The 9577-nt window shown below is 40.6% G+C and overlaps 1 pseudogene; it reads left to right on the forward strand.

Moving 5' to 3' along the window:
- The first annotated feature begins 6843 nt into the window (after positions 1–6843).
- LOC139191849 (probable calcium-binding protein CML25) lies at positions 6844–7400 on the forward strand (annotated as a pseudogene).
- The last annotated feature ends 2177 nt before the right edge of the window (positions 7401–9577 follow it).

A 9577-nucleotide genomic window follows, 5' to 3' on the forward strand; every position in this document is an offset into this window, starting at 1 on the left:
CCTCAAGTCCACTACACTTAAATCCGCTTATTGCATTATGTGTTTCTTGCATGAACCTTTCCTTTATAGACTAATTGTTCATAAAAACTAAATTGAACCTGTAGTTTCATATTTAGTGCCTTTGAAACCCGAAGTTTTCATTCAAAACTTACCACATGAAACCAGTAGTTTTCATGCATAAATTAAACCAATACATGTTTATAGAACCTAAAGTTCTACGATATATGTCTATGGATCACCATACGACTAATCACGTTTTTGTGTACCCTCCGTTTTAGGGATATTTTGAGCTTGAACAAGCTCGATTCCATCACTCTGGAAGTCACTGGAAAAAACTACCTGAAGTGGGTTCAAGACGTGAAGCTCCATCTTACTGCATAGGGTATTAGAGCCACCATAGAGGCACCTACCGACGACAAAACTGTCGACGAAGCTCAAAAAGCTATTGTAATGATCTTCATTTGAAGACACATCCATGATGCTTTGCAGATTGAGTACCTTGTTTAGGAGGACCCACGCACCCTCTGGCTTACTTTGGCCGATCGTTTCGATCATCAGAAAGACATATACTTGCCTAAAGTAAGACATAACTAGCAGCATCTTTGCTTCCAAGACTTTAAGTCCATGAATGAATACAACTTTGAAATTTGCCAAATCCGATCACTGTTGAAATTCTGTAAAGTGGAACTAACTGAATCAGATCTTTTGGATAAGACTTATTTGACCTTCCAGGCCACCAATATTGTCCTACAACAACAATATAAGGCACTGAAATTCACTAAATTTTTGGATTTAATCTCTGTACTACTTCTCATTGAAAAGCAAAACCAGCTTTTAATGAAGAATCATCAAGCTCGAACGTCACGCCTAAAGCGCATGCAACCAATTCTAGCAACCACAAACGACGAAAAAGCTGTCGTGGTTATGGTAATGGGCGGCAAGCCCCACCACGGGCCCAAGGTAGGCAATGTGACCCAACAGCGTCCACCCCTTATCCCTAAGGCCCCGAACTTCAAGAACAAGGGTAAAGCTCTCGTTTAATCGGCTTCCACTGAAATAGATATGTGTTATCGCAGTGGATCAAAGAATCATTAGTCACGCATATGCCGAGCTAGCCCTAAGGCTATTGCCAAGTATCATTCCCATCGTGAGTCTAACTTTGCACATGTGGATCATCCGGAAGATGCTACTACATCAATGGAGATATCGAATTTTCAGGAGGCATAAGCTCTTATGGACGAATAAATTAGACATGTTTTTAAGGTGTTTACCCATAATGGCCGAACCAAATAGGAGTGGCTGGCCCTTTTCCCCTATTTTTCTAGGTTTATGGTTTAATTTTGAACAATTTTTCTAAGTATTTGGAATAATTTGTTTGGTTTTGGTTTGTTTTGAATTATTGATTGTTATTTGATGGATATTATTTCTCGAATTGGTTAATTGAATGAATGGACTTATATTTATGCATGTGACCAATTCAATCAATTTATTTCTAGGTATGTCCAGTAGGGAAGTTAGTTGTCTAGCTGATAGTGCTACCATGAACACCATCTTGTGTGAGCGACACTATTTTACTAACTTAATACCCAAGAAAGCACCTCTGACAACTCTTTCAGGCCTATCCAACCTGATTGAAGGATACGGAAAGGCAAGTATCATGTTGTTCAATGGTACAATCTTAACCATTAAAGAGGCACTATATTCTCCACATTCCGGAAGAACATTGCTAAGTTTTATAGATATTCGAGATAATTAATATCATATTGAAACCACTGAAGATAATGATTTTGAATTTCTTTGTATCACTTCGTACGAATATGGCATGGAACGTCTCCCGAGTGGGTTGTACATCATAACCATTTGCGGCATACAAGCCCACCATGTGGCCAGTCATATGCCTGAGTTCTAGAACACTTTGTTGATTTGGTTTGGCATGACCGTTTGGGACATCCTGGAAGTGACATGATGCGCCATATCCTTAAATCATCACATGGGCATCGGTTACCTCCCTATGTTAGATTCCCTCCATGTAATGCATGTTCTTTAAGGAAGTTGAATACTCAACCCTCGATTACAAAGATTATTCATGACCCCCTTAAGTTTCTTCAGAGGATTCAAGGGGACATTTGTGGACCTATCCAACCAACCTGCAGAACATTTAGCTATCTTATGGTGTTGGTTGATGCATCGATACGGTGGTCGCATGTTTGCCTGTTGTGAACATGAAACGCTACATTCGCTAAACTCCTAGCACAAATTATTAAGCTAAGGGCTCACCACGCTGATTATCTGATTAAGTCGATTCAACTGGATAATGTTGGACAGTTTACGTCATAAACGTTTGACGATTATTGCATGTCAGTAGGGATTGATGTGGAACATTTTGTACCCCATGTTCACACCCAAAATGGCCTAGCAGAAGCTTTCATAAAGCACCTTCAATTGATAGCTCAGACTTTGGTTATGATAACCAAATTGCCGGTATCTACCTGGGGTTATGCAATATTGCACACAACTATGTTGGTTCGCCTGAGGCCCACCGCTAGCCAACCTTATTCACCGTTACAGTTGGTTACTAGATACGAGCTTGATGTCTCACATTTACGAGTATTTAAGTGCGCCGTTTATGTGCCAATAGCTACCGCCACTACGTACCAAAATGGGTCCTTAGAGAAAAATGGGAATCTATGTCGGTTATGATTCACCATCAATTGTTCACTATTTAGAACCCTTGACAGGAGATCTCTTTATAGCACATTTTGCGGATTGTCACTTTGATGAGACAATCTTCCCGTCGTTAAGGGGAGAAAAGCATGCTAACGTTCCTGGAGAACACCGCGAATTATCGTGGTATGCTCCCACTATGTCTCATTTAGATCCCGCATTGCCTAGGCTAAAACTGAGGTGCGACGAATTATAGATCTTTAAAGCATTGCTTAAAGCATGCTAGATGCTTTTAATGATCTAGCTAAGGTGACAAGATCACATAGACCTACTGTAAACGTTTCTGCAAGGATAGATGTACCCTGAGTACGTCAACAACCAACCTGGGAATGCCAGACCATCCTCAAAGATGGGGAAGCCGCATCTTCCATGTGGTATGGTACATTGGTAGTTAGCCAGTCATCTGCTCTGTCCCTGAAGCGTGGCAGGCCCCTTGGTTCAAATGATTCACAACACCAGAAGAGGAAAAAGACACCAACTAGTGACTCTAGTTTGAATTCAACCATTGCTCACTCATTTGTTCTAATGCATGAGGTTATTCTAGATTGCGGTGATGTCTTAGAAGAGACAAACCGACCTCCCGAGAATCGTGAGATTTCGGTCCACTACATAGTATTGGATGAGGTTTGGAGTCAGAATGAGATGATCATCGATGATGCATTTGCATACACAATAGCTACTGATATCATGCTTAGTGATGACATTGAACCATGTTCCGTTGATGCATGCCAACGTAGAACAGATTGGTCAAACTGGAGACAAGTAATCTAGGTCGAACTTGATTCGCTCACGAAACGTAAAGTGTTTGAACCTATTGGTCATACACCCCTACGCGTGAAGTATGTTGGCTACAAGTGGGTTTTCATGAGGAAGCATAATGAGAAGAATGAAATAGTTCTAGAATGACTTTTATTGACTGGTTCAAATAGTTCTAGATCATGGTACACTCTCTCAATTAGGTTGAGGAGGTCACTCTACGAATTGAAACAATCTGGGCAAATGTGGTTTAACTGTCTGAGTGAATATTTGACAAGTCAGGGTTATGTGAACAACAAATTATGCCCATGCGTGTTCATAAAGAAGTCACATTCCGGATTTTGCAATCATTGCAGTTTATGTAGATGACATGAACCTCATTGGGACTTCTGTAGAGCTTGAGGAAATTGCTACGCACTTGAAATTGGAATTTGAGATAAAAGATCTTGGGAACACTCGATATTGTCTTGGCCTGGAGATTAAGCATTGTTCTGATGGAATCTAGTACATCAATCAAACTACACCCAAAAGGTGTTGCGACGTTTTAATGAGGATAAAGTGAAGCCTTCGAGTACACCTATGGTTGTTTGAACTCTAGATGCTAAAAGAGATCCCTTCTGTCCAAATGAGGATGAGGAAGAGATTTTGGAACCCAAAGTTCCATACCTAAGTGCAATTGGGGCTTTATTGTACTTGGCTCAGTGCACTAGACCTGACATCTCTTTCGCTATTAATTTTTTGGCTAGATACAACAAAACGTCTACATGCAGACACTGGAATGGTGTTAAAGACATTTTCTGCTACCTCAAGGGTACAATGGATATATGCTTGTTCTATACTCGCGAATCTTCGAGTGTTGCCGCCCCCTATGGTCCTCGGATTGATTCTCGCCTTATTGGTTACGCAGATGTTGGATATCTGTCTGACCCACATAGGGCATGTTCTCAAATGGGCTATGTCTTTACCGTTGGAGACACTGCTATATCTTGGAGGTCTACCAAGCAAATGCTAGTTGCCACTTCTTCAAACCATGCTAAGATTCTCGCCCTGCATGAAGCATCACGTGAGCACTAGTGGTCTTACTTCCGTCGTTGACCTTTTTACGACGATCTTTGAAGACAATGCAACATGTATCGAGCAGTTAAAGAAGGGATACATCAAGGGAGACAACACCAAGCACATAGTGTCAAAGTTCTTTTACTTACACGAGTAGCAGTAGCATCAGAATAATGAAGTCCAGCAAATCTTTTTCCAGGACAACTTGACTGATCTTTTCACCAAGTCATTGCCCAAGTCTACTTTCAGAAGCTCGTCCAAGGAATTGGTATGCGTAAATTATCTTAGTTGAACCGTTTATAGTTCTCTTATTTTGAAATTATGTCTAACTCAGGGGGAGTATCCAGAAGCATGCTCACTTGATCTTAATGTACTCTTTTTTCCTACAATTAAGAGCATTTTCCACTGGGTTTTTGCTACCTAACGAGGTTTTGATAAGGCACCCATCCTGGGGTGATTATACTCCGTTGAGTTTACTACTTTCGTCTAATTTGATGTTTGTTTTAGACATTATGCATACTTCTCACTTTTCTTCTTAGTCTATGGGTTTTCCCCATACCTTGGGTTTTACCATAGTGAGGTTTTGTGAGTTTTACTACCAATGCATACTTTCTTTAAATTTGAGACTCGCGTTTATCCATTGTGCTGATGACTTCATCAACTATTCTACCTTATCTGCTGAAGATCTAATGCAATGGTTTGTTGAGAGTATTTACACACTTAAGGGGGAGTGTTGCAGTCATATTTAGAATATGAATGTGATTGTGTAAATCCTACTAGATATAGGAATATCTCTTCTATTCCTATTAGGAGTTGATCACTTATTAAGAGTTGTAATCCTAAAGGGTAAGGTTTTGCCTATCCTTCTACTATAAATAAAGGCACAATGGGCGTGATACAACACACCTCATAATAAAATCACTCTCTTTTCTCTTTCAATACCGCTGGCCCTCTCTCTCTCTCTCTAATCCCTTAGATTAGTTCAATCAAATAAGCCTACAACAAATAGAAAAATTAAGCACACATTAATTAGCCTAGGGGCATTTTAGTAAGGACATTAGCTTTCATTCCAATTCATGTGAGTTAGTAAACATTTTATGTAATTCAATAGCATTTATACTTTGATTTCCGACAGTTTTAGTAAACAATATGCATTCACGTTTTTCTACTTCTTTTTTCTCATTCTTTTGGTTTTGTTTTCTTCCTAAAGTGGACACCGGAATAATCAATGTTCATGAAGGAGTCATTATTTACAATTGAAACGAGACGAGTCGTGACTACTAATAGTTAACCACCTACTAGCTCATGTAGAGTTTTACCACAAAGACATCTCATTGCTATTAGGATTAGGATTGTTTGTACCATACTTAAAGTCTCCGTATTTAGATCTCGTATAAATACTCGGAGGACTCAAATGTAATTATGTAATAAATGAAGGGGCAAGTATGTAAAAAGGGGAGGAGCCCTTAGTCTATAAAAGGGCCTCCTCAACCTCACAATGAAAGAAGCCTCACATCCCCTAAACAAAGTTCTCATCCTCACATACAGAGGGCTCTCACCCTCACAATCCTCTCACAAACAGAGAAATACAATATTAGTGTGGACGTAGCCCAAACATTGGGGTGAACCACGATACATCTTGTGTTCTTTACTTTCTTGCAGATTCACGGTCGGATTTACGTTGTTCCAAGACCCCTTCGGTTTTGTGCATCAACATTTGACGCCGTCTGTGGGAAACGATACGAAAAGTTGTGTCGGTTCTCTTTCGTTTTTTCACCTCCATCGTGAATCTGCAAAATCACAAAAACCTAAGAAACCAGTCCCATCTCTATCTCCTTTCTCAGTCAGTCGCACACAGAAACCAATTTGCAAACCCTATCCCTTTCTTCTTTGTACCCGGCTCTGCCGTTAACCAACTACAAAAACTACGGCCCTTTCTCTTTTCTCGGCAAGAACATGTCTCTATACGTGCAGCAGTAGCAGTTCGACGTCGACTGTCTCATTTCCCAACACATGGTGAAGGTGAGATTGGAAGTCGAGGAGAAGAGGAAGCGGCAGGCGCGGCGGATAATGGAGGTGATTGAGGTCGGGATGGCGAAGCGGCTGAGGGCTAAAAAGGATGAGGACAAGGAGAAGAAGCACGAGAATCTCTTGCAGAAGCTTCACCGATCTAATGGCAGCCCTAGCTTCAAACCCAAACACCCAGTTCAATCCAAAAAACCTGAACCCAGTTCGAGCCCGACCCAACCAGTCCGAACCCGTCAGCTGCAACCCCATGACCCGTTCTTGCCGTCATTAACGGAGCCAATAAATCTACCCTTTCTTATCACATAATTTTGTCAGCTATAATGAGTTGTATCAGAATTTTCTTGGAATCAGCCATCCAGAAGATGACAAGTGGATGCAAGAAAAGAAAGCCACCAAAACTTTCTTCCATCTTTGATATGCCAGCAGCTGCAACCTTATCTTTTGCAGCCATGGAAGTCTCCAACCAGTTCAACAAAGTGTTTAAAGTCATGGATGCAAATGGGGACGGGAAAATCTCCCCTCTCGAGCTGAGCAACATGCTCTCGTGCCTCGGATACAAGAAGTCGATTGCCACAAAGGAATAATGTTGGGTTGGGAATGAGGAAGAAGAGTGTGAACTCATGGATACTTTTCGTATTTTCGACGCGGATAAGAACAGGAAAATTTCAGCCGAGGAGTTACAGAAGGTTTTGGTGAGCCTTGGATGCCAAAAATGTAGGCTAAAAGGGTATATGAAGATGATTAAAGGGGTTGATAGGAAGGGAGATTGAGCTGTGGATCTTGAAGACAGAACCCCACCACCACCACTGAATACTCCAAAGTATTTAAGATGTTAAGTTGGTGTTAGAGGTACTGATGAGGAGCAGGGCGCGCTGTCGACCACCCATATGCAAAAGCAAGGAATAAACACCCACATGCAAAAGCAAGGAATAAAGGGAGGTTTTGAACAATTGGGTGCGGTAAAGGCAAGCAGAAGATGCCATCAACTTTTGAAAAAGAAAACTTTCATCATGCATGTTCCCATTTTTTTGAAGACGCCACTAGAATACACACATGGAAAAAGATATGCAACAACCTAGTACGCAGTAGGTGCAGTACGCACCAACGATCTGCAATTGTTGAAACCTTTGCTTTGAATGATGTGATTTACTTTTCTTATCTTTTGGAGACATATGTATAACCCCATTAGAGAGTAATCATAATAATAATAATTAAAAAAAAAAACGGCAAGCCCAAAATAATTGGCTGGAATGTTATGTGGAGGGCGAAGACCCATATGCCTAAAAGAGCCAGGCCCTCTATTATTAAGAACAAGGTGATCAAAAGTACGTCCAGTACTACAAAAAATTATTCGGCAGCCTGCCACTATTATCACCAACCAGGTGATCAAAAGTACGTCCAGTACTACAAAAAAATTATTCGTCAGCCTGCCGCTATTATCACCAACCAGGTGATCAAAAATATGTCCAGTACTCCAAAGTTATACATGAGCATCATTCATGTCAATCATGCATAAACATTCATGAGCATCACTTATGTCAATCATACATAAACATTCATCAGAGAGCATCATCAGAGAGCATCGCCTCCTACTGAGCATCATCAGAGAGCATCACTTATGTCAATCATACATAAACAATCATACATACATAACCCATTATTCATGTATGAGGAACGAGCCCTTATTCTATAAAAGGGACTCCCTTACCATCATCAGAGAGCATCGCCGCCTGCTGAGCAACCGCTTCACCGCAGGCATCACTCCTAACCCATTATTCATGTACTGAGGAGCGAGCCCTTATTTTATAAAAGGGACTCCCTCACCTTCATTAGAGAGCATCACTGCTTACTGAGCAACCACCTCGCTGCGAGCATTAACTCTAGCCCATCATTTATGTATTGAAGAGCGAGCCCTTATTCTATAAAAGAGACTCATTCACCATCATTAGAGAGTATCGCCGCTTACTAAGTAACCACCTCGCCACGAGCATCAACTCTAGCCCATCATTTATGCATTGAGGAGCGAGCCCTTATTCTATAAAAGGGACTCCCTCACCTTCAACGCCACAAGCCGAGCCAACCAAGGCAACATAACCCACAAGCTGAGCAGCCTTGCAACATGTGCTACTTCTAGTTGAGCATCATTTCACATTGAGCACCGCCTCATATTGAGTATTTAGTTTTAGACAACATCTAGTTACTTCGGCCCACACATGGACTGAATTTCAAGTCTCCAGCCAAAAGACTATCTTGACTGAAGACTTGGGGGACTACTATTTGTACCATACTTAGGGTCTCCGTATTTAGACCTCGTATAAATACTTGGGGGATTGAAATGTAATTATGTAATAAATGGAGGGGCAAATATGTAATAAGTGAGGAGCCCTTATTCTATAAAAAGGCATCATCACCCTCACAATTGGAAAGCTCTCACCTTCACAATCCTCTCACAAACAGAGAAATACAATATCAGTGTGGACGTAGCCCAAACATTGGGGTGAGCCACGATACATCTTGTGTTCTTTACTTTCTTGCAGATTCACGGTCGGATTTACGTTGTTCCAAGGCCTCCGGTTTTGTGCATTAACAAGGATCAATCAAATTAAGTTCTGTTTTATTCTGTCAAGATTTCAATGTGTTGAGAGTAAATCCCTTATCATGGAAAGAATGAAACTTGTTTGTCTTTATAAGTAGTTTAACTGCTCTCTATTATATATTAACCTACTTAAAAAGATGAAGAAACAGAAGATATGGAAGCTATGGAATGGAAAGAAGAAGGAAGTGAGAGAAAGTGTGTTTATTTTTTTCAATAGCAATTACAACAATACCATACACTAAAGTATTATGTACATTAAACCATATTGTATTCTAACATTTGACATATTATAGAAATACCCTTTAACCACCTAAACTTCTTACAACAATCTCAACTAACTCATCCACTATATTTGACAAGTGTCAGTTATTACTCCCCCCCTCAAACTCAGTGAAGGATTAAGAAGCTGAGATTATT

The sequence above is a fragment of the Malus domestica genome, chromosome 15 (genome assembly GCF_042453785.1).
Source record: "Malus domestica chromosome 15, GDT2T_hap1".
Lineage (NCBI taxonomy): Eukaryota > Viridiplantae > Streptophyta > Magnoliopsida > Rosales > Rosaceae > Malus > Malus domestica.